The sequence below is a fragment of the Molothrus aeneus genome, chromosome 4, assembly GCF_037042795.1.
Source record: "Molothrus aeneus isolate 106 chromosome 4, BPBGC_Maene_1.0, whole genome shotgun sequence".
NCBI classification, from domain to species: domain Eukaryota; kingdom Metazoa; phylum Chordata; class Aves; order Passeriformes; family Icteridae; genus Molothrus; species Molothrus aeneus.
Window position 1 is genome coordinate 30162817 of NC_089649.1, and position 22533 is coordinate 30185349.

At 39.6% G+C, this 22533-nt stretch overlaps 1 protein-coding gene across 8 annotated transcripts in view; it reads left to right on the forward strand.

Annotated features, from left to right (window-relative positions):
• The first annotated feature begins 1146 nt into the window (after nucleotides 1-1146).
• TRIM2 (tripartite motif containing 2) overlaps nucleotides 1147-22533 on the forward strand; it is an 87370-nt gene continuing 65983 nt past the window's right edge. For 4 of the 8 annotated variants that reach the window (XM_066548189.1, XM_066548190.1, XM_066548188.1 and 1 more), the window contains exon 1: nucleotides 1147-1387. The gene's annotated coding sequence lies outside the window, so the exon portion shown is untranslated. Of the gene's footprint in view, nucleotides 1388-2051; nucleotides 2068-17082; nucleotides 18798-22533 lie in introns of those variants that run through there. The other 4 variants (XM_066548193.1, XM_066548197.1, XM_066548196.1 and 1 more) reach the window with 4 other exon arrangements.

Below are 22533 nucleotides of genomic sequence, written 5' to 3' on the forward strand. Positions count from 1 at the left end.
TGCTAGGCTGACAGGTTAGGAGAGATACCAATCCACTGAGTCACTACACAGATATTGCCAAGGTAGTATTCTAGCAAAGTTTCCCCAACAGTGTTGTTCAAACTGAAATCACTAGTTTTATATCAAATTGAACTGGTAGCTTTGCCTTCTTAACCATTTGACTTTTGATTAGTATAACCAGGATAAGGTTATCTGCAGGGGTTGCTGCAGGTAGAGGAGGGATGGGAGACATCTACCTACCTGTTTCACCAGGATCACAAAACATTGATGTCCTCCCCAACTAGGCAGATCTTCACTTGCTGACTTAGAAGGCTCACCCTGCCCAGCCCCATTGCTGGGGCCCTAACATCCCCCTGTCCCTGATATCATCTGACAGACCTGCCCTGCCCTCCCCACCACGACTGTGCGTCTCTGAGCTGAGAAGAAAGTCATATAAACAGCAGTGTGCCTTCTCTTTTTCTGCTGTACTGCTCGCTACGCCTCACTGACTCACACAGTTCCTTTCAGGCACTTCCTCGAGTTTTGACGTAGTATGATTTCATAGTGTAGGGTAAGTGACTTTGAAGCTGATATTTCAGTTTTGAGTGGGGTGGATGTAAGCAGTATTTGGGCTTACATCATTAAATGAGGTCCTGGTTGCTGGAAGAATAAACATAGAGAGAAAATTTCGAGTCTGCAAGATGCAATATTGATTGCTGCAGTGAGCTGTGACGTCAAGTATATGCTTCCCTTCCTCCTTGCTTCCCACAAGTGCTAAATAATAGACTTGTTTACTGGCATTTGCAAATTATTTTGCCTTTGTGAATGATGCAATGACATGCCCCCTATACTCTCATTTAATTTGTAACATCATTTGGATTTTTTATCCTACATTTCTAATGCAATTTTTAAATAACTGTATTTCCTGCCCCCCAGACAAATCAGCTCTAATTTTATAATGAGAATTTCAGGGTTAGAATATTTTTAAAAAGAATCTAGGCCATATACATTATGTAAGGTTACCATAGTAACAGTTTCTCCGAGGGGAAAACCGACTGTCCGTAGTTTCCACAGAAACCACTCCCTGCTGAGAAGGTGCCTCCAAGGGAAGTGAAAGGAATATAAATGAGAGAGAGAAAAAGACACGCACAGATGTCATATGACCTCTGCGGCATCCCTGCACTGTTGCAGATCCAACCGAGCGTTTCTGGGTTTGTTTTCAGTTTGTTGTTTTTGACTGCATGAGTGGCACCTTCTCTTGTCATGTAAAGTCTGGCTGCCCTTCCCTGGCGTGGAACTGGTTTTACAGCTGGAGGTACGGCGATGCTCCACCTTGGCAGTGAACTGACCACAGCAGATACTAAAGTCCAGTGCTCTAGGAACCACTGTGCATGGGAGAATTTAAATGGTAAAAGAGAATTTCCCCTCTTTTTTATTAACTTTTTTTTTGCCTGAAAGAAGTCAGCAAAGACAAACAGGTATGGAAATGCTTCCTTCCAGAGAGAAACAGGAGAGAAGGGAAGCTCAACTAATTTGTCAGTTAATGGTTTTGTTCTTTTGGGGTACAAGCATACACTGCTAGGAAAAATGTATTCTGAAAGGAATAAAAAACCCTCAAGTCGTAGGATTTGTTAACCGATAGGGAAAAAATGGTGAAATGTCTTTAATGTACTTTAATATCACTGGGGCAAGTATGGATTAACATTTCTGAAATCCTTTTGTCTTATTTTTTTTCACGAACAGTGTTGATTTGTTTTGGTTTTTTTTCTTCAAAGGCAATAAAACTGTGACATTCATTCAAGGCTTAGTGCAGCCATAACTACAGATTAACGCTCTGGCTACTTCATCCTGTCATCTCTCTGCTGCTTTCTGGGGAAAGCAGGCTGACATGGTTATTAAATCTGGCAGCTGTGTTGTATGCACATGGGAAGCAAGTAGAGCACAGCATATAGAAAATTAGTAGCTTTCAGATAGCAGCCTTCATTTCACTGCTGCAAGACTTGAAAGGCAGCCTAAAAAGCTCTTTCTCTTCTTTGTAATCACCAGTCGCTGGATCAGTGCGCAAATATCACAAATACAGTTGCAAATGTAAGTATTCCTTGCCTGTGTGGTGCTTTCAGATTGCTAATTAAGGTTTCTACCTTAGTCTTCTGCTTGAAAAAGCAGAGAGATGAAAGCTGAAAACATCCTGACAGGGGAAGCTTCTCTGCAGTATTGTTCTGGCTTTCAGTGGAAGAGCTGCAGAGGGAAAGGGATGCTTGAAAGCTTTCCAGAACAAATAGTTTGCAGTTGCGTTTGTTGATTTTGGGGATGTCTGCTTGCTATTTTTCTCTGTGAGGGGAGAAGTCCAGCAAATGCTGGTACTTATAGAGAGATGTTTTTCTGCTTAGATTAGATATACAGCAAGAAAGATACTTCAGCAGGAATAGATAGTTTGTGAGTACATAGAAGAAAAATTTTCCATGGTATTTTTCACCTGGAATCTTTTTAAAAAAATCCATAAATGCAGACCTGGACTTCTCATTAAGGAACTCTACAGTACCTTATTTTCAGAAGCACAAACAAATAATCATCATAAGGGGCACCAGTAAGTCTGCATCTGACCTGATAAGAACAATGAACATAGCACGGTGAGCAATGCATGTTTTTCACCCATCTCATTCTGTCTGCACATGAAACGATCTTTATCTGCCACAGTGGCATCAAGACAGGATAGTAAGGTGGTTGGGAAGCAGTGGAGCTGAAGGTTTGTCAGTGTTGTGGTGATATTGTAAGGAAGAAAATTGATACTTGTGAGTTTATTTTTGGTCTCATAGCACTGAAGAAGTAGTATGTTGGTTTTTATTCTCCTTTCTAATTCAAAGCTTCTGTATTGCCATTGTCCTATCGAGTTTATGGCTAATGAATTCTTACTGTGCTCTGCACGGAATCTGCTTCTTGAAAACAGCCTGTGATCATTACTAAGTATAAATAGTAGTCAGATAACTACACAAGAAATGCAGGCTGTAGCCAGTTTGTTTCAATTGCTATGTCATGTTTCTTGCTTTATTTACAGTTTTTGTTATTTCCTGGGGACCAGTGGTACTGTCAGTTTTTCATGAGCCATGTGAGAATGCCACTTGCACAGTTAACAGGTGACTGCCATTAAGTGAATAGGGAGAGAATACGTGTGTAGTTTGCTGCAATAGAGGACTAAACATATTCATGGTATAACCCATAATGATGCTGTAACACAGGTATTTGGTGACTGTTGTGTTTATAAGCTGCTTTTGAAATATTTCAGCCTCATCTTATAGATGTATATGTATAAATGCCTGTCTTCACTGTATCAAGTAAAAGCTGATTTTGAAGCTTCCTTTTCCTTCCTCTTGTCTCCTTTTTCCCCTCATAGACATAAATTCATAGCTTCCCTGAAACTTAGTTGTGAAGATGGTCATATTTAATGACAGCTGCAGAGCTCAGCTTCCCAAGCCTCAGTGGCAGCCAGCCAGCTGCTGAGACAAGTGGTGACCTTTCAGGACAATGTCTCTCACAAAAATGTCAAAATATTAAAATGGCAGGCATCAAATGCCATGTGTGTGGAGAAGGGTAGTCATCTGGCAGGCTTTCAGCTGAAGACAGTTAATCCACTGCTTGTTTGGATTATACATTGAGAGCCCCTGCCTAAGTATCTCAAATACAGAGAAATTATTCATATGTGTCCTGAATAATTTCAGAAGTTCTTCTGGGAAGATTTGGGACATGGATGGAAAATTTCAGAGCTGTTTTATTTAAAATCTACTCAGACATCTTCCTGACAGATATCCTGAAAAGAAGGTTTTGGCCTTTAATTTTGCTCTTTATATCATATGCCAGTTTTGCTCCCAAATCTCCTATCCAGAATGTAAATGGATCCTGATGAAGCTTAAGCAAAGTTCATTGATGTGCACAGGATGCTGAAATTCTGATAGCATGTGCACTGACTTTTTAGGCATATGCTCACTGAATATTAAGCAATCCCCTGCAGTTTTTGGTGCTGCAGCCCTGAGCTGAAATCTCATTTGCTACTACATGCATCAATGCTTTGTAACTTTCTCTGAAGGCACTGAGGTGTGAGCGTTCTTGTGCTCGCTGGTGTGTCAGATTCTCAGATACCTTTACCCCTGGTAATAGATCAGTGACACTGATAGGGTACCTCATTGGTGTCAGCCCTGCTGCATAAATATTTCTGGGAGGTGTGAAACCTTGGCCTGTAGGAAAGGCAGGCAGAGTGCATGGCTGATCAGGGAACAAACCTGTTCACCTTGTGGTTGACCTATCTTGGAGAGTAGGAAGGGGAACACCAGTAAATGCACCAGACCAGTCTTGTCCAGCTGGTTTGCAACTGGCCACAGTTCAAGAGAATTTTCAATATTCTCCTCGCAAAGCACAGGGTGAGCTGCCAACATGGATAACCCCTGCAAAGCATTAAATATTTACATTTAATAGTGCCAAATCCATTGCTACTTACCAAGACACCGAAAAGGAAAATAGTTTTTTCCAGTATTTCTTTCCTTTTTTCCTCCTGTTTCAAGGTAGGAGTTCTATGTCACTCCAAGTTTTTTGTCTTACTACAAGCAAGCAGCTGTTTTAAATTTTGTTTTAGTGTTCTTCCCTTCTATTCATAGAGGAAGTGTTTCCTCCCCCCTCTGCTCTTGAAAACTGGGAACACTGCATTCCATGATCACCTTCTCTCTACTATAGTATAGGAAAGGCTGTGTATCTGTGTTGGTCTTTTCTTTCCAGTCAGTATTCTGCGATCCCTTCTTTCTCCTAATTCCCTACAAGAAGAATTCTGAGGCAAATGAACTAGGTAAGGACAAATTCCCATAAACATACAGTAGTTAACCTCTCCTTCCCTTTCTTTTTCCTTTCCCTTGTCTTCCAAATTTTACCTGCTTTCACACAAACATTTCTGTTATTTAAGAATTACTAAGATATAAAAATCTGTTAGGAAGAACAACATTATGCTCATTTAATTGAGGAATAAAAAGGTAGCTAAGGCATCAGTTAATGTAACTTAACATAGCTCAAGTACCTAGGCTGAGTTTTGGATTTTGATTTTCAAATGAGAAGCCACATGTAAGCCCAATCTATTTAATCATCTCATAATGTTAAAGGAAAACATAAATAGGGATGCTGCTGTTTTCTGTGAGCTTTGCTTGAAGAAAGAAATCTGAGAAAAATAACTGCAGCAGTGGAAATTTCTTTAAAATCAAATTATACAGGACTTGGTTTTTTCCCAAGAACTGTGCAGTGTCAGATTGATTCAGTGCAGTTCATTAAACATCTGTCAGTATACCTCATATGAAATTCTGACTTTCATCAATGGCATTATCATTTTATTCTGCATTTATATTATTATTATTCTTTGCTATTTCTGCAGCATCTAGGGATACCAGTTTTTGTTACTGAGCTAGGTATTGTACAGAAACAGAAGGTAATCCTTGCCCCCAGACTGCTTACAAGCTCTATTACAAATAAATTAAAACCTTCTTTGCACTCACTTACTACCTTTCTTGTTTGGCTCTTTATCTGCATTCAGAACACTGATGCTGGTACTGTGTTATCTGAACTGGTCTTTAGGATACCAGAATTTGTTTAGACATAGGCTTGAAATTGCATGTAATTAAAATTAAGGAATGACATACACTTACTGTGACCTTTTATTAAAGCTGTCATACTGGTTCACTTAAAATATCTCCCTTAGGCCGTTAGGTATTAAGTTAATTAATGATATTAATTGAAATTAACTCAACTGACCAAAACATGGCTATAATTACAAAATATTTCTGGACCACCAACGAAGATTTTCCTTAAAATTAAGACGCTATTGCCAATTACTAAGTTAATAAGATTAATGATAAACTTAATTACCAAGGTAATAATATTCATTATTATGTTTATTGAAGTATGTTTACTTTTGATTATTTACAGAATCTAAATTTCAATGTTGATTATTCACATGAAATAGCAGCAGCATGACACATGACCATCACACACTAATTGACTCATGGATGATGTACTGTGATTTGAGGTGGACAGTGAGGTTCACAATAGGGGTGAGATGAGAGTCTCACAGATGACAATCTTCATCTGCATTTTCTGTTAAACCAATTCTCCCCATCATTCTGCTCCTTATCCATCTTACAAGTAGATTTCAGGAGCAGGCGCACATCTGTTAACATCACCTGTTCTACTACCTTTTGTTTGAATGATATGGTGTAAGGTACACAGTAGTTTTTATACTCAAAAAATAGGACTAAACTGCCATCTGAAATCAGTCAGGACAACTCTGTAGTTCACAAAGCCCCATTAAAACACACTATTTCATGCTGAAGTTATTTTATGTGTTCAATTTGTACACTCTTCAGATCATCTTTCACAAAGCAAGGCTGTAGCATGTGAATACGAGCTGTAACTTAACTGAGTAATGTAATCAACATATCTGAGCCCAAAGGCAAATTTATTCTTTCTGGAAATGCGTATCACATAAACCACTATGATTTCTAAGAGACATTTTTATTTTGAGGTGATAAACCTAGTTGTATATGCAGGAATCAAAAATCTGAAGGATCCCAGAGGGCCAAATCGCAGGCCTCAGAAAAGATATTCTACTTTGAATTTCCTAGGATTTTTGTATTTCATTTTGAAGTTATAATTTGTGATATCTCTTTTTGCACTGACACCACACTTTAGTGACATATTAAAAATGAAATTTAAATTTATTCTGACAGTGTCACTGTTGTTCCTTCCATAAAGCAGTTGAAACGATCTACACAAATGCAAGCTAACAAACATGAAGGGATATTTTACTCCTCAAGTTTGAAAGATTATTTGCAAGCATGCAATTAATCATAAATCCAGCTTGATCTGGATGGATAAAACAGTAGTATTTCAATCTGGTAGTATTTTAAAAGGATTTTGCAGAAATCATTAGGCTAGGAATATTAAGATGGGTACCTCTTTTCTTATGAGACAATAATTTGATTCCCAAAGGGATAAACTAGAAGGTCAAAGACAAAACAGTTTATCCCCAGGAATGGTATGGATTACTGTTAAGAGCATTCTGAAATCCTCTCCTGTCATTCATTTATTTCAAAGCATTCCTAAAAGTAATGACCTAATTTTAAAGATAGTAAATCAGAAATAACCAAATCACTAAAGCCTGTTTGTCTTTTTGAAACATGGATTGTCTTAATTTAAAGGCTTCAGTACTTTTGAGTCTCCTTTACCTATCTAGAGGAGCAATTGAAAAATTTTTTTTTCTGTTTTTTGCTATTCTATTTCCCCCCCACTCTTCAATTCAGTGGGAATTGAAAGGCCCTTTTTAGGAAAGCAGAGAGTTTGCAGACTGATCTTGAGCTACTTCTGTTGAATACTTTGTAATCAACCAGCTTCTGTTGTTATTTGGAAATAGGTTCACTGAAATAAGTGGTTTTAGCAGAATGCAGGGTAGATCCGGCTGGATGTCATGGCTAGGTTTCTGAAAGAGGACGTTGACGTCAACTCCCTTGGCATTCTGAGTGTTGCCCTACTGACATACCTGAAATCCATAGGTTGCCATAGCTTTCTTACAGTATGTGTGGCCCTCAGATTTGTAATTAGTCAGTAGTAATTTGCTATGTAAAAGTCAGGGTAATTGCTATGTAAAAGTAAAGCAATGAGGCTGAAAATTGATTAAAGAATTAGATAACTAACAGCCAAATTATTTTAGTATGTTTGGAGTTCCCGGGACAATATACTTACTAACCTTGGGCCAAGATATAGCCATCCTAAAAGTGAATGCAACTCATACTGCATATTCCCATGGCAAAATTTTACCCCAAATGGGCTTCCAACCATCAGTGTCCCTACTAGGTGGATTGGCCAAAGTACTCTTTTTCTCTATGAAATTAATAGTGTATGCTTTAAAATGAGAAATCGAGAATTTGTTCAGCTTTTGTTTTCGAGAACATGTTGAGAGTAAACATAGTGAAACTTGTAACATAGATGCCATTGTATAATGCTTATAATGAATAACATGCTATGACATCAGAGGCCTTCTAGGAATCAATAATTATTGATGAGGAAATAAGTAATTATTTTCACTGCAATTATCAGGAGACACGTGATGATTTGCTTTGGTTCTGACCTTGATTGTTCATGCACTGAAATCATATTTGCAGTTAATTACTTCTTTTCCAGAAATGTTCATAGCTTGTTCAGCATCAGAGAGTGTACGTAGGGGAGGACCACCATGTAAAACACTTCTGTTTTTTGGGAAGTGTGAGTTTGTCCTTTTGGGGAAACAAAAGGCCTCACCATTGGCTTACAGTAATGCTTTTTAAAATGGTTCTGTGCTTGAAGTGGTTTCTGAAAGGTTTTTCTTTGCTTTATTCTTGAAGATGTGAGGGCAGATAGACACATCTGAGTACAAGTGCTATGGAGAGCGGAAAGCAAAAAACTCTTTTTGATGTTCCTTCATGCTCAGCCAGCTAACTCTAGGAGAAATCAGAGCTGATGTTATGATTTATGGAGCTGGGAAAAAATAGCTTAGATCCTTGAGCAGCAGAGACCCCACACTACTCTGATCCTATCATATAGAAAGCATTTTCCTGTAAAAATTCTTCCCCTCTGTCACTGAGGAAAGTTTGAGTGTTGTCAGAGCAACAAGTGGTACAACATCACTATGTCATCTGGGATTCTGATGAACTATCTAAATAAAGGTGTTAATACAGTGTCTTTAAAAAGAGATCCCTTCAGCTGATTGCTTTTATCAGATATGGGGATTAAAAGTAGGTATAGGGCTGCCTGTCACTGTCAGGGCAATTCCCTAGGCCAGTGGGTCACTGTCTCTTCACAGGACTCTTTGTCAATGGATATGTGTACATACCATAGTCCATAGCACTTTGTTTATCTGATTCAGAACAGATGCTCAAATCACACAACTTCCATGAAGGAGGAATTGACAAAGAGTGCAGCTGGGGTGAGGATGGTACAAGAAACTCCATCCATCATTCTCCAAGAGGCACAATGAATGGCTTAATTGTTACTGCTAACAATTGTTGGCCATTTTTATTTGCTATAGCCAAAGTATGATCCTACTAAGAGCCAGCTTGGGGAAATACAGTGACAGGGCAGTCTCTTTGTTCTGTTCACTTGGCATCATTCACTGAATAGATTCCACTGGCTTTATCTGGACCAAGACCTTCTACTATTGCTCACCTGCAAAGCATGCTGCCTGACCACAGTGAGGTCTTGAGCTGGCTACCATAGTTGAAATTAGGAAGGAACAGTGAGGAAATAGTACAGTATGCAATGAAACCAGCAGTATTTCATACTGGGGAGTTTCTGTAAGACAGTATGTCTTCTGAGAATGCTGCCCATGGGAATACTTCTCCTCCTACCAGAGTTCCCTTCAGTGCCTTGTGAATTTAGTCTTTCATTGAAGTGGATTGGATGTATGTGGTTTAATATCTTCCTCTATTGCAAGGTTTGTATTTAAGAGATGCTACACAAGCACTAGGAAAGGACAGAAAGCAGGCTGCCTGTATCACCAAAAAATTCATCTCCCAAGTGAGTATGCATTGGGTCACAGTGAGGTTAATGTGCATATTCATGTGATGTTAAAAAAATCATTGTCTGGGTTAAAGCCTCTCCCTATTGTTTAGTATCCTACTGAAAAGCTGAGGATTTTTGTAGTTCTCAAATAAAGACACCTGAATTTTTGTCACACAAAGCGACCTGATTTTTCTTAATCTTGTTCTCAGAAACAATTATTTTGGCTGATTTTTTTTTTTTTAATGAGGCAAACATCTAGCAGGAAAAATTTCATGCTGGACAGTAAAGGCTGTCAGTCTCTTAAAAGCTGAAATAGGGTCACTTAATGGAGAAATATAAAATTACCATGTTTATAGATTATAGTATTAAAATGCACAATCAACAAAAAATTCTGCTCTGGGCAATCATCATGGTATTCAGTACCTCTGTGTATCAAGGAAGTTCCTAAGTATAGCTGTAACAAGACTTCTTAGAAAAACACCCCAAATGGTAATTTATTCTGTTGAGGATGATATTTAATATCTCTGTGGGTTCTTCCCCTTCTCAAAAGTGACATTGGAACTTATTGTGGAGTCTGAAATTTCTGTAGAGGAGGAAAGAAGGGAAAGGAAAAAAGACTGGACCATCTTCAGTTGAAATGCTGCTGAGAAGGTTTAACTTTTTTCCTCATTCACAAGTTAAACAGATTTTTGAGACTGCAGAATATTTGCTTTTTAGAATGCATGTGACCTGTATTGTAGACACCAGTGTTCTTGAATCCTCTGGAATATCAAGGGGTTTTAGATGTCATAATATCTATGGATGCCAGTGGGATGAATTCAAGATAAGATTCTTTTCTGACTGACTTGTATTTTTTTATGTCTTTGACCTGACCTTAAAAGGACCAAGAAATATAGCTTTAAAATAACTGCATGAATCTGAGCAATTACTGAATTTTAGCAATTACAATGCAATAATCATTGCCTCCTTCTGTGAGGTCTCTTTCAGCTTGAGCTTGAGTCGGAAAGCAACCAAGAGCAAACAAAATCCTTTCAATGCAAGAAGCCTCCTTTAAATGTGCCATGTTGCTGACCTTGACAAGCAGGCAGAAAAGCACAAGTGAATGCACACAAAGTTTCAAGGCCTGCTGTTCATCCAGACCCTGGGTACTGTGCAGTATTACCTCACATAGATTTTGTTCCTTGCATGCAAAATAGAATCACAGTGTGTGAGCTATAATTTAATCCATGTTGTAGCCCGGGTCAGCACAAAGGCCCTGGTGGAGCACTGTGTTGAAGTTGGGCAGCTCTGGCTGTTTTAACCGAATCAGGGGATCCTTGCTCAAGGAATGAGGCAGAATAGAGCAATAAGAAGAATACATGCTGGAGGAAGTGGCACTTTTTTTTTTTTCCATAAAAAGCTCTGTTAAATAGGAAAAAAAACCCAGACTGACATGGAACTGATTTCATAATATTAAAAAAATACCATAGTGATGCTGGATGCAGGTTATAGAAATTATAATTTAATTTCATGCTACATATCTTCAGGAAACCCTTACTAATTTGGGTAGCATTGGCATTGCTTTTGCATATACACTTTTATTTATTTGCTTGAGCTAGAATATACAATATCTCCTAGCTTCTTTGCTGGCTAGGTAGTATTTCAAAAGACTTTCTTCTCCCCAGTTAACATTTGCAAGTAATGTATCTAGAATGTTTTGTTTTCAATTTAAAAATTATGTATTTTGGTTGATTTTATACTCATATTGTATACTCATAATAATAAATAATTAAATTATATGTCCTTTATACTTTCATATTAATTAAAAGCATGTTCTTATGTAGATTTCTCCCTGTAATTTACAGTTGCTATATAAACATACAATCTCATATAAATACTTTCTTATGGAAAATATGTTTTAAATATGTGTAGAACTCATACAAAAATACGTATTTCTGAAGAGTTTTAGAATTCCATTAATTCCATTTCTTTTCAAATCAGTGAGCAGATATTGACCAGAGCTCCATCCTTTCAGTATGCATTAGTTTTGTAGGTTTGCTTGAATTTTGTAGACCATACAGAAATTTTTTTGGTAGATGCTATCACTCTGAAGTGAGCCATTTGTCTATGGACTTCTTTGTTGTTGTTCTTACCTTTAATTAGAATCTTTGTATGCTCAGTCTGCTGATGTTGTCTGTTATCCATTCTTACCCAGGTTCTTATATATGTGTGACTGACTGAAGAATTATTCTAGGATTATTTGACCTCCAGTTCCATCTTAGGCTGCTGTAAAATGGCACAGCATAATTAAATCCAGACGTGGGTGTGGTTTGGTTCTGATTACATGACAGGTTTAGCCTTTTTGCTGCTTGGATCAAGGGGACTTTTATCTTTTAATTGAGTTCTCCTGCATGGCTGAGGTTTGTAGTATCTTTAATATTAAGGTTTTCTTTTCCTCTCCTGCTGCTCAGAATACCTTTATAACAGAGCTTTGCTTGAGAACTAGTATGTCCCTGTTTTTTGGGGGGGATAGGTTGTCACAAGGAACTTGACTTGAGAGCACCTGGAATTCATTAAGATTCCTCTTACTTGCCTGTTATATGAGAGTACTGAAAACTTGGCCTGTTGTGTTTTTTTGCAGGCTTATATAGGACACACCACCTTCTCTTTGGATTTCTGTGTCCAAATGAATGATTCTGACCTTTGTTGTGCCTCTGCAGTTTCAAGCAGTTAAATTATTTCAGTGTTTCCACCTGCTTGGTAACTGACACACTTTGTCTAGGCTTGCTGGGTAGAAAGGGGAAATAGAAGTAAGTTGGGTATAGCAGTTTTTTGGTACCCCACTCACTCTTATTCAGCAAGAAGGCATAAAATGCATCAGTAGTGTCATTCAAGGAGAGGTAAACTCCTGATCCACACTGGGAGAGGGGAGGGACAAGTCACATCTGCACCATTGGGCACAGACCACTCTGGCCATTATTCAGGGGGTGTGTATGTGTGAAGGGAGTTAATTCCTTTTAGTTCCTGCATAAATCCGTGGCTGACCTCATTGATGTGACAGTGAAATCAGCAGGAGTTCTCATATGCTTGACAGAAAGGCATGTATTAAAGAGCTTTCTTTGAACCAAGGTCACTGCATCGCTAATCTGAACATTTTTCCTGTGATGGGCAAATCCCTCTTGGTCTCTGAGCATCCTTTGCTCTAGTTGATGCAGGAATTTGGTGCTGTGCCAAAGAAACAAGTGGAATATTTACTACTGAGTTCACAATGAATAGGGCTTCTTATGGGAGCAGGAACCATAGCTATCCTGAAGGCAGTCTTCTAATTAATGCTGTCTATTTGTTGTATAACAGCAAGGTCTTCACAAAAGAGTTCTTTTGGAAATTTCCCTTGGGTTCTTCTGTGTGAGCAAGAACACAGCCCACAGAGGGGTGAGAAACTGGAGAGGCGATATTTTTCTTGTGACAAAGGCCATACATAATAAGGAATTTGTCAGTTCCAAAAATACCACTGGAAATGTTTATACTGTTATATAGGAAAGCATTCCTTGGAGACGAGTTTTCTTTAATTTGAAATTAGGATGGATGTGTGTGCTGCTGGGCCTGTGGCTCTTTTTTGGCTCTTTTTCAGCATACCTGACACTCTGAACATAGATCTACTCCAAAGCCAAAGCATCTGTCCTTCTGAAATATTATTTTGGACTCTAAACCTAATCAAACATAAGGGATGTTTCAGCATGACTTGCAAAACCCTTCTACAAGTGCATGAATCACCCCATAACAACAGTGGAATTTAAATGTTGAGTCTAGATTAATTCACAGAATTTAACTGAGAAATGCCTGCAGTGTAGTGTAGCAAGGCTTAAGGTAGCTTATAGCCAGCTTGAATATATAAGCCAGTTATGGCAGCATGATGCCCAAGACAGGCTAATTTGCTTTGCTTCTTGACTGAGTTTTCTCCTGCTTTACCAGCATGTACATTAGACATATATTTCAGATGTAGCTTTGATACTTCTTGCTACCTTGCTGTCACAGGTCTATAAAAACCTTAAGGGTCAAAAACTCTGACTACCCAAATTCCAGGTGAGATGAGAACTGAGGCCATTGGTCTGCAAATAAGGTAGAGCACAACTGAATGGGAAATGAAGGGCATGTGCAAAGAGTAGTTTTCACTTGAAAGGCCTCCTCTGAACTCTGTGACAATTGAGGCCTGTGAAACATCTCTCACCAGGAAATGGGACACAAAGAAGCTAGGGAGAAAACTTGCTTAGATGGACTTTAAACTTGTAGGTTTACTGTGCTCTACAGTGTCAAAGTTAATCTTTACCCACAGTGCATGCATTTTTGGAGGTACATCTCCTTTTATTAGTGCATTTGTGTTGTGTTTTGAATGAGTGACCTTTGAGGTGGTAGGAAATTTTAAAAAACGCTTATCTTGCCAAAGTAGTTATCCTGTTTATTTGCTTTCAAAGGATATATTTCTTAAGTCAGTAGTGAAAATAACAAGTTTGTATGTCTGAAATGTCTTCAGTGAGAGCCTCAAAGAACTGTAAATGTATGCACACAGAACTTCTGTGAAATAGGTAAGACATGCTATTACCACATTACAAGGGGATATAAAAAAATGAAATCACTGGTGCAGATCTAACTAGAACACCAGTGATAATCATGACAGCTGTTGATGTACATCAGCTGTATAACCTTAGTTTCTTTCCACACAGCTCCTGATGCTAGAATTGTATTTTTAGTTACAGTTACAGTTACTCTGCTGCTTTTCCACTCCTGTTAAGCAGAGAAGAGGTTTCTTGGTTCAGTGTGGTGTTATTTACACTATTAAGTTGCTGCAGGTATCTCTGTTTGATCTGATCCTTGGTGTGGCATTACTGATGAGGTTGAAGGAACTATTCTGTCTTGAAGACAGGCAGATTCTGGATGGAAAGCTGGCACATTAGGGGGAGATTCCAGCAGTCATTCAGCAGCACAGGAAGGAGTAGTTGTAAGCCTGACCTTTCTGTGTAGGGAGCCATGAAAAGAGGCGCTGACAGCAGTTGTTTCACTTAGTCTATTTGGAGCATAGGGATAGATCCTGTAGTCTTTGTGGCTTCCAGGGGTTAGACACATCCCCAGAGTCTCTTCTGGCATTTGCTACACCTCAGGAGGCACTACCAAAGGGTTAAATCTTTCCACAGTGTGTCACTTGCTCTCTAATTAGGAAGTGGTCCAAGAGCTCAAAGTTCAAAATGCCATGGTCTGAACTGCGACTAAACCCAAGTTCCCACTGACTGCAGATTCATATGTTAGTGTGGTGCATCTGGGCATGATCTCTTCCCCTTCCCATTTCTGCCTTTTGCTTTCCTTTTTAACAGGAAAGAGACATTTCAGCTACACAGTTTCACTTCTTTTGTCACTATCTGAAGTCTTCCATTACTTGAGCTGGTGTGTTTTCTGGGAATAACTTGTAACCCCCTTTATAACTGAAAGCAGGCCAGTAAAACATGACAAAAACCTCACTCCATTCTGCAGCATCTGTGGCTTCAGCAGGAGAATCAGGGCAGGTCTCCTCCCAGCAGCAATGTAGACACAAACTGGACAGCCTGAGCCTCAGGGGGCCTGAGGTTCCTTGTTGGCCCCAAAGGGAGATGCAAAGAACAGACAAAATAGCATCCAGCTGAGCTTGTTTTGAGAAGAAAGGGCAGAGTGAGGGTGGGCTGAGGCCACAAAATAATAAAAATACCCCAGTTTTGGAAAGCAAACAATAAATAATAGGAACCAGATGCATGGATGGTAAAATGAAAGGGACAGAATCAAAATGTCACCCATGGAGGCTGCAGCTGAGGGAGTGGGAAAAGTTCTGCTGAATCATATCATAGAATCATAGAATATGCTGAGCTGGAAGGAACTCATCAGCTTTTGAGATCTTGTGTTTAAAAATGGTGTGGGTTTGGGGGTCATGGTTTTAAGTTTCATCCCAGGATAGATGGTAGCTTCTTGGGGATGACAGCCATCTTTTGCATATGAAAAAAAGATGGTGATTCTGGTCTCCACTCTATCTAAAACATGTTTACTGTTTCCCTCCACTGGCGCTTCAGGTGCTTAACATGGCAGGGATATTGAGTCAGATCATTAACCTGTCTGAAAGACATATCCAGCAAGACAAATCTGGGCTGTGAGCTTTCACACTGTTCCTGCAACACGTGTGAGAGAGATACAGGCCTGTGCAACTGGGAATGGTAGTCAAGAGAGAGGGATAACCTTTTTGATAGAAGTAAATTATTAAATCAGCTTGGCCATCACTATTAGCTGGTGCTGGGTCAGTATTGTTGGCAGTGCTGGTAACACTTTTCCTGTGTCATGCCAGGCTTAAGGACAAAGAGGCAGCTTCATCCTTGCCATAACGCTATGATTGAATTCACAGGAGTTGTACCCAGGGTGACTTTGTCTAAAGTGTGCCTTTTCAACAAAGTTCACTAAATCAGCTCATTCTTGCTCTTTCTTTTGTTTCTTTATTTGTGGCTACACTGAATTAGCATCTTAAATAAATTTCCATGGGAATCAGAGATGCAATAGCTAGCTTGCTTTCTCTTGTGCATCTACAAACAGTCTTTTCATAGCAGTCTTTTCACAATCTCATGTACAGTGTTTGGGCACTTGATCCATATCCATCAAGGGCTTTTCATGCCTATTGTGTTCCATTAAAAAATCTAACAGTGTAAGGTGCAGTAACATGCAGTATCTAGTTGATGGTAGGAGATTTGTAGCACATATATTTTATATACTCTGATGAAACATCTCTCTTTCTGGAGTGACTTTTCACCTACTCTCACTCTGATACATTATTTTTATAATTTGTGATATGTAGATTGTAGAAGAGAAAGAAAAGTAGGTAATTTGATTTGATGAAGCAAGGCATTCTCTGCATAGAAGAAAAGGTAAGAAAAGAGAGCTTTGTAAGGAAGAGAGAAAGCTGAAAAGCCAGGCTTTGTGATGAAGAGAGATGTGGGAGTGGATCAGTAAGAAAGAAGAAATACTGAAAAGGCCTTGAAGCTCAGAACATGAAAGCGTGTCTTTCATGGAGGTGCAGGCAATGTGGCTGTGGTATGAAACAAAAGATTACCTCAGTTGCTGAATTTTTTGTGGAAAGCAATGCAGGTGCATTGAGAATAAGGTCTAGGCTCCATAATCAAAATAATTAAAGTAATAATATACTGTGATCACATGGTGGACCTGGGCAGAGATTTACAGGTTAAAAATACTGGAAAAGAGCTCTGGTATAATAATGGTGTTGGTGTGGATAGCACAGACTGAGTAAGAAATCCGGACAAAAGTAGAGGCAATGTATGTTATGTCCCTGGGTGGCAGCTGATGGAGCTGTGCAATTGTGTCAGAATCTGAGATGTCATTGAAGAACGTGTCTAGTATGTCTCACTGTGAAGAAAAACTTGCAAACGTGACCTGAGCACAATGTGATGCAGTGCTTTGTGCCAGAACTCTCGTGCAGCCTGTCAGCAGAAGCCAGAGAGCTTCGATAGGATACCTCGCCTGTCTGAACGAGGTGCTAACTCCAGCATCTGCTTCTGCAGCGAGTTCAGCTCCTTTAGCAAAGCAGAGAGGGAGAGAAACGACTTGTGCCAAGACTACACGGAATGTAGTGTGATTGCACTGCTTTAATTTGATCCCAGAAAAAGGATCTTAAAATTAAAAGCTGTCAGGGCATTTAATATAATATGCCTAAAACACAGGGTGAAATACAGGACTGGAGAAAAGCATAAAGCTAAAAAATACAAATGGATGCTTGTACATCACCGACAAGAGTCAGTGGTACAGGAGCCTGCACAAGCAAATAGTAAAAGCTGGATAGAATATAAGTAGGGTGCCTTTGGGAGTGTGAGAGAGGGAGGAGTAGATGCTGAGAGAAGAATTAATCAGAAAAGTCTGAGAAAAAACAGTGAAAGCCAAAAAGATGGCATGGTTTTTGAGGAGGATAGCAAAAAAGAGCTCAAAGAGCCTGAGGCTTGAAGCACAAAGCATGATATTTATGCAGGGAGTTATTATAGAACACTTAATGAGACAGATTTTGGTGGCAGACAGGCCTCACAGCCAAACTAGAGGCATAAGAAAGTAGGACAGAGCTGGGATGAAATGGGATCAGCAGCTGTAAGGAGGGTATTCAATTAACTAGGAACAATTCAATTCAAACAACAAAGGGAGAGAGGAACCTGGGCAGACAGGTGGGAACATAGATGACTCAGGCAAGATCAGAAGGAGCTTATATTTCAGGGAGTATTTACTCCATGCAATGCCTCTTTTGTCTCTGTGTTAAGATTAATAAACTGACTGAGAAGCATTTGCTTCTGTGCCACCTGCCTTTCTTGAATGATGGGGGGACAGACAAGAAGGGCTCAGTGTGGTGCTGAAGAGAAGGGAGACATAACACCTCCCCTTTTGACAGCAATAATTTGCTAGATCAATTTGGTTGTCTCACAGAACCTTACTGTAAGGTGCCTCTGTTTTGACTCTGCTCTTTCCGGGAGATCAGGACCCAAAGAACAAGCAGTTAAGATGGAGGTGAAGAGAAGCAATCATAGGAGGATCAATAAAGGTTGGGGGGTCAGGTCAAGAAGGTCAGGGTAAGACATTTGTGACAGAGAAGTGAGAAATGCCACTGTCAGCAAATAAAGCAGATAAAGAATGTTAGGAAGGATGAGAATAAGAAAAAGGATGGAGAGAATTAAAATTAGAGACTTTGCAAGTGAAACTTCTATACAGTGAGTATGAACTAAATTTAATTTAGAGGTCTTTTGTTTGCTTGTATGTTTGATTGACCTGAAAGAAACTGTGCCTTGGAGATGCCTGTGGGCTCCCCAGAAGTGTTTGTATGAATACACAGCAAATATGTGCTTTTCCCGAAGTGATCTATTGATTTTTGTTTTTCCTTCTACCTTAAGCATTTTAATGCCTAGCAGTAAACCGTCAAGCCTTAGCCCTTCCCAGTCAGTCCCTCTTGTTCCCCTGCTTAAGAATGAAACTCAATATCTTGAACACCCAGAATGCGAAGAAGGAGCTAATCATTGGCTCGCATTGTGGCTGGCAGGGCAGGCCCGCCTCTTTGGCTTGTGCTGACAAGCTGTTTATGTTTGTGCACGGCCACCCTTTAACTCAGCCGCCCGATGGCCCTAATGGGACCAACTGTCTGAATGCTGCAGGGAGCTAAATCTTCTCATCTGAGGCACAGTGAATTTCAGCCTCCGATTCTCCCGCCTGGACTCTATGGAACATTAGTAAGTAGCCTTCTGTCTTGTTGTGGCTTTTCTCGTAAGACTAAGGGCATGCTTTAGCAAGGCAGGTAGGTGCTGTCATTCAGAGAGGCAGCTATTAAAGCATTTTCCTCTGTCTGAAGTAAAACAGCAGCTACTTTGTATGCAGTGTCATGACTGCAAGGACCACACGATTTCAATGCTAAATGAGACCTTCCTGGAAGACAAAAGGGAAGAAGTTAATAAGGACATAATCCATTTAAACTTACTAAATTGTTGAGGTTTTTTATATATACACACACACACACACACGCACGCACATATATGTATACACACACAACTTAAATTAATCTGCATCTGGTTCTTATTTTTAGATGCATTTACAGTATTTGATGATCCAGTCTCACTTTAAATGGCAGCAATTTTTGCAAGGTCATGAGTAGTGTGGTTTGGAAAAGTGTGAAATGGCTGGAAATGAGATACTATAAAATGAATGCTTCCCAAAATGCTGATAGGTGCTGTCATGTTTGAAGATATATACCTAGCAGTAGAAAAAGAAAGTCATGGTCAGAGATTTCAGTCCTCTTTGTTTATTGGGAATTGTTACTGGGAATTGTTCACAGCTCCACAGAGCAAAAGATTGTAGAGATGGAATGAGCATGACTTCTTGCATATTTAGCATACGCTTTCTAATTTTCAGAATTTGAACTCAAATATTGCCTTTTTGGGCAGTATTCTTCAACTTACACCTGCACTGCATATATTTATGGACTTTTTAGACTTTCTCTTTTACCATTTACACCAGCAAAGAAAGTCTTAATGTCTGTGTCAGAGCTGGCCACCATGCAGAATCTCAGAAGTAGTCTGCTGCTGAAGTTTAGGCAAGTCTGTGTGTAGGTTTCATGTGATAACTGGGGCTCAGGCTGTGAGTTCAAGATACCTGAGGGGGAGAAAGGTGCCAGTCATTGTAAATAAGCATGTTCATTATTCCTCTATTTAAAATCACAGGAAAGTAAGTTGCAATCAGATCTTCATTAGCTTTGACTCATGCAAAAAAAAAAAAAATTAAAAGCAAATCCAAAGCAAGGCCTGATGCCATGTTCCTTTCAGCTTGTTTAGCTTGCTCCCTGTGGATGTACTCAGTAGGGGAATACCCTGGGGGCTCTGCCTTTGTCTCTGCCGTGTTGCTTGTGTTTTGGGGCAGTGCACAGCTTCCACAGACAGCCCTGGTGCAGCCTGGAAACTTTTGGCTCAACAATCCTACTCACCTATAGGATCTTAGTGATTGCATCATTCAATGAGCTGTGGATTGCAGAGTGCCACTCAAGCAATATTATGTTTAGGAAACAGTGGCTAAGAGGTGGACAGAAACTTTCTAATAACACAGATCAAATTATAGGCAGCTGTTGTACTTAGTGCATTTAGGTGGGTCTTGATGCTGATGGTTGTTCAGCTCTGAGTCTGAGCCTTCTCTACAGCAGTACAGTGCATGTGTGGTAGTGTATGAATTAAAGCTAATTACTGCAATAAGCTGCTTCTGTGCCAGGCTGTGAATACAAGCCAGAGTGTTTCAGTCAGTTGCACTAAGCAGCAGATACTAAGGCTTGGTTAGAAAAGATGGTTTTTGTCTAAGATTAAGAAAGCAGGATCTCAGGACTTAAATGAAAGCCATGAGATACATCACACACCTAGGAATTGTTGCTGTGCCCTCGCAGTACATAGTTAGGAGGAATCAATATGCTCACCACATTGTCTGTCTCTTGACTAGAGAAAGAAATCCCTTGTGCATCACAATCTCAGCACATGGCTGGCTCTGAAGGGGCAGACTGTGCCTGTTTGATTTGCATTGGGGTAAACAGGCAGAAAATTAAAATTGATTTTTTTTTTTCTTCCCAGAGAGATAATTTTGAAGATGTATTTACAGGGCTTGCTAAAACAAGGTGCTGAATCAACATCCTTCATAAAAGAACTGCTCTGAACTGAATAAGCTATAATTGCACTTTTTGATTCTGAGCTAGTAGGCAGTTTGTGAAAACAGAGTTATTTACTAATACTCATTAACAAAGCTTTCAGATGGCCTGGCAAGCAGAGAAGCATATCATGCTCAATCTACAAAAGGAGATAAAATCTGCAAGGAAGCTGGAAATAGAACTGCTTACTGTTGCTCATTTTCTTCCTCTGGTTCTGTAGGTGCATTTGCCAGCAATTTCCTGTGGCTGAGTATTTGGTCTGCAGGCACACTTGTAATATAGCTATTGTTCAATTGTTCAGAACTTAATGAAAGGTATTCATTTGGGGTTGACTGAAACCCTGACTTCTTACCAGTATTTCCCAAATATACTCATGGTAATCAGATTATTAGATCCACTGTATTTCCCCTACACTGCCCTTGGGAATGTCAGACCAGCTCCCAAAATGGATCAATATCTTGGGCAGGAACAATTCTCTAAATTACTAAGGATTTTGAGTTATTGGAGCTCTAATTCATGACACTGGGCATTTGAATTTTTAGTGAAAACAGAAGGGTTTAAGGGTACTTTTTGCCTCAGGGTTTATTATTAGTAGGTGCTCTGCTAATATGTCTTATATGCTTGACACACATCAATTAAGGTTATGATAAGGAACAGCCTCTGAGTGAAATATTGTATGTCTCCCTCCCATCAGCTCTTTGAGTCTGACCAGGAAACTGAACTGTCAGGTAACAGGAAAAAGTCTGAGGGTCTGAAAGAAGCAATGGCAGCCTTCTGTCAGGTTTGGATAGATTTCCTTGTAAAATCACTTGCTATCAGGACTCAGGTCTCCATGGGGATAAAGGCTGAAATTTGCCTCCTCAGCCTCCTTGCGTAAGTTGTCTTCTCTCTTAAATCTGAACCCTCTGACTAATATCCTCAGATTTTACCTACGCCTATAAAAGCTTTTGAAATCTTTCAGTGTGGCCTTTTTTTTTTCCTTAGATCCCTTTTGCTAGGTATTAGATGCTAGGTAAGGGATGTTGTTGCCACTAAAGTGGAACATACTGGTTGGTTCTGAAAAAATGAAAAACTCTAAGCATGTAGCCTTTTCTATTACAAAAGCAGCAGGGCTGTAGTACCCAGATCTCACTCATGCATTAGGAGCAGAGGATCTTCCTCTAATGTGTGCATTTTAATTTGGTGGTGTTACCTGGAGAAGTTACCTGCTCTTAGGAAAGAAAAGGATTGCTAGGCAAGTTATATGTGCAAAATTCACACCAGGAGAATAGAGGGTGTCTCTCAGCCAGGTATTTGCCACAGATCTCATTTTGTAGGGTGGCCTGCCTGAAATATAATGGAAAATTTGGGTCAAGACAGAAAAAAGGGATTAGTTCCTACCTTCTTTGCCTGTGACAGAGAGTGAATGGCAGTGAAAGGCTGTGCTGCCTTTAAATCATCAGTATCTACCAGTTTCCACTGGTTCCTTTGACTCATCTCCCTCCTGTCTGACATATCTGGCCTCTGTGCTAGCCAGCAATGCTGAAAGAAACAACCTTCAGTGGCATTCCAGCACTTGCACTGGCTATGCTCTGCTCTCATGCTGGGAGGATGTTTCCTTGGACTCCACTGGCAAGCCCTAAGCTTTCTTCTTACTGGAATTACTGGCTTACAGAACAAGCTCTCTGCATTGCTGCTTTGCTTTGATAGTGTGTAAAAGGCACATTTGTGCAAAATACCTTCTTTTAGGGTACATACAGGACTGGTATATTAATTGTAGCCTCCAGATGGCTCATTTCTCTCTCTAGCTC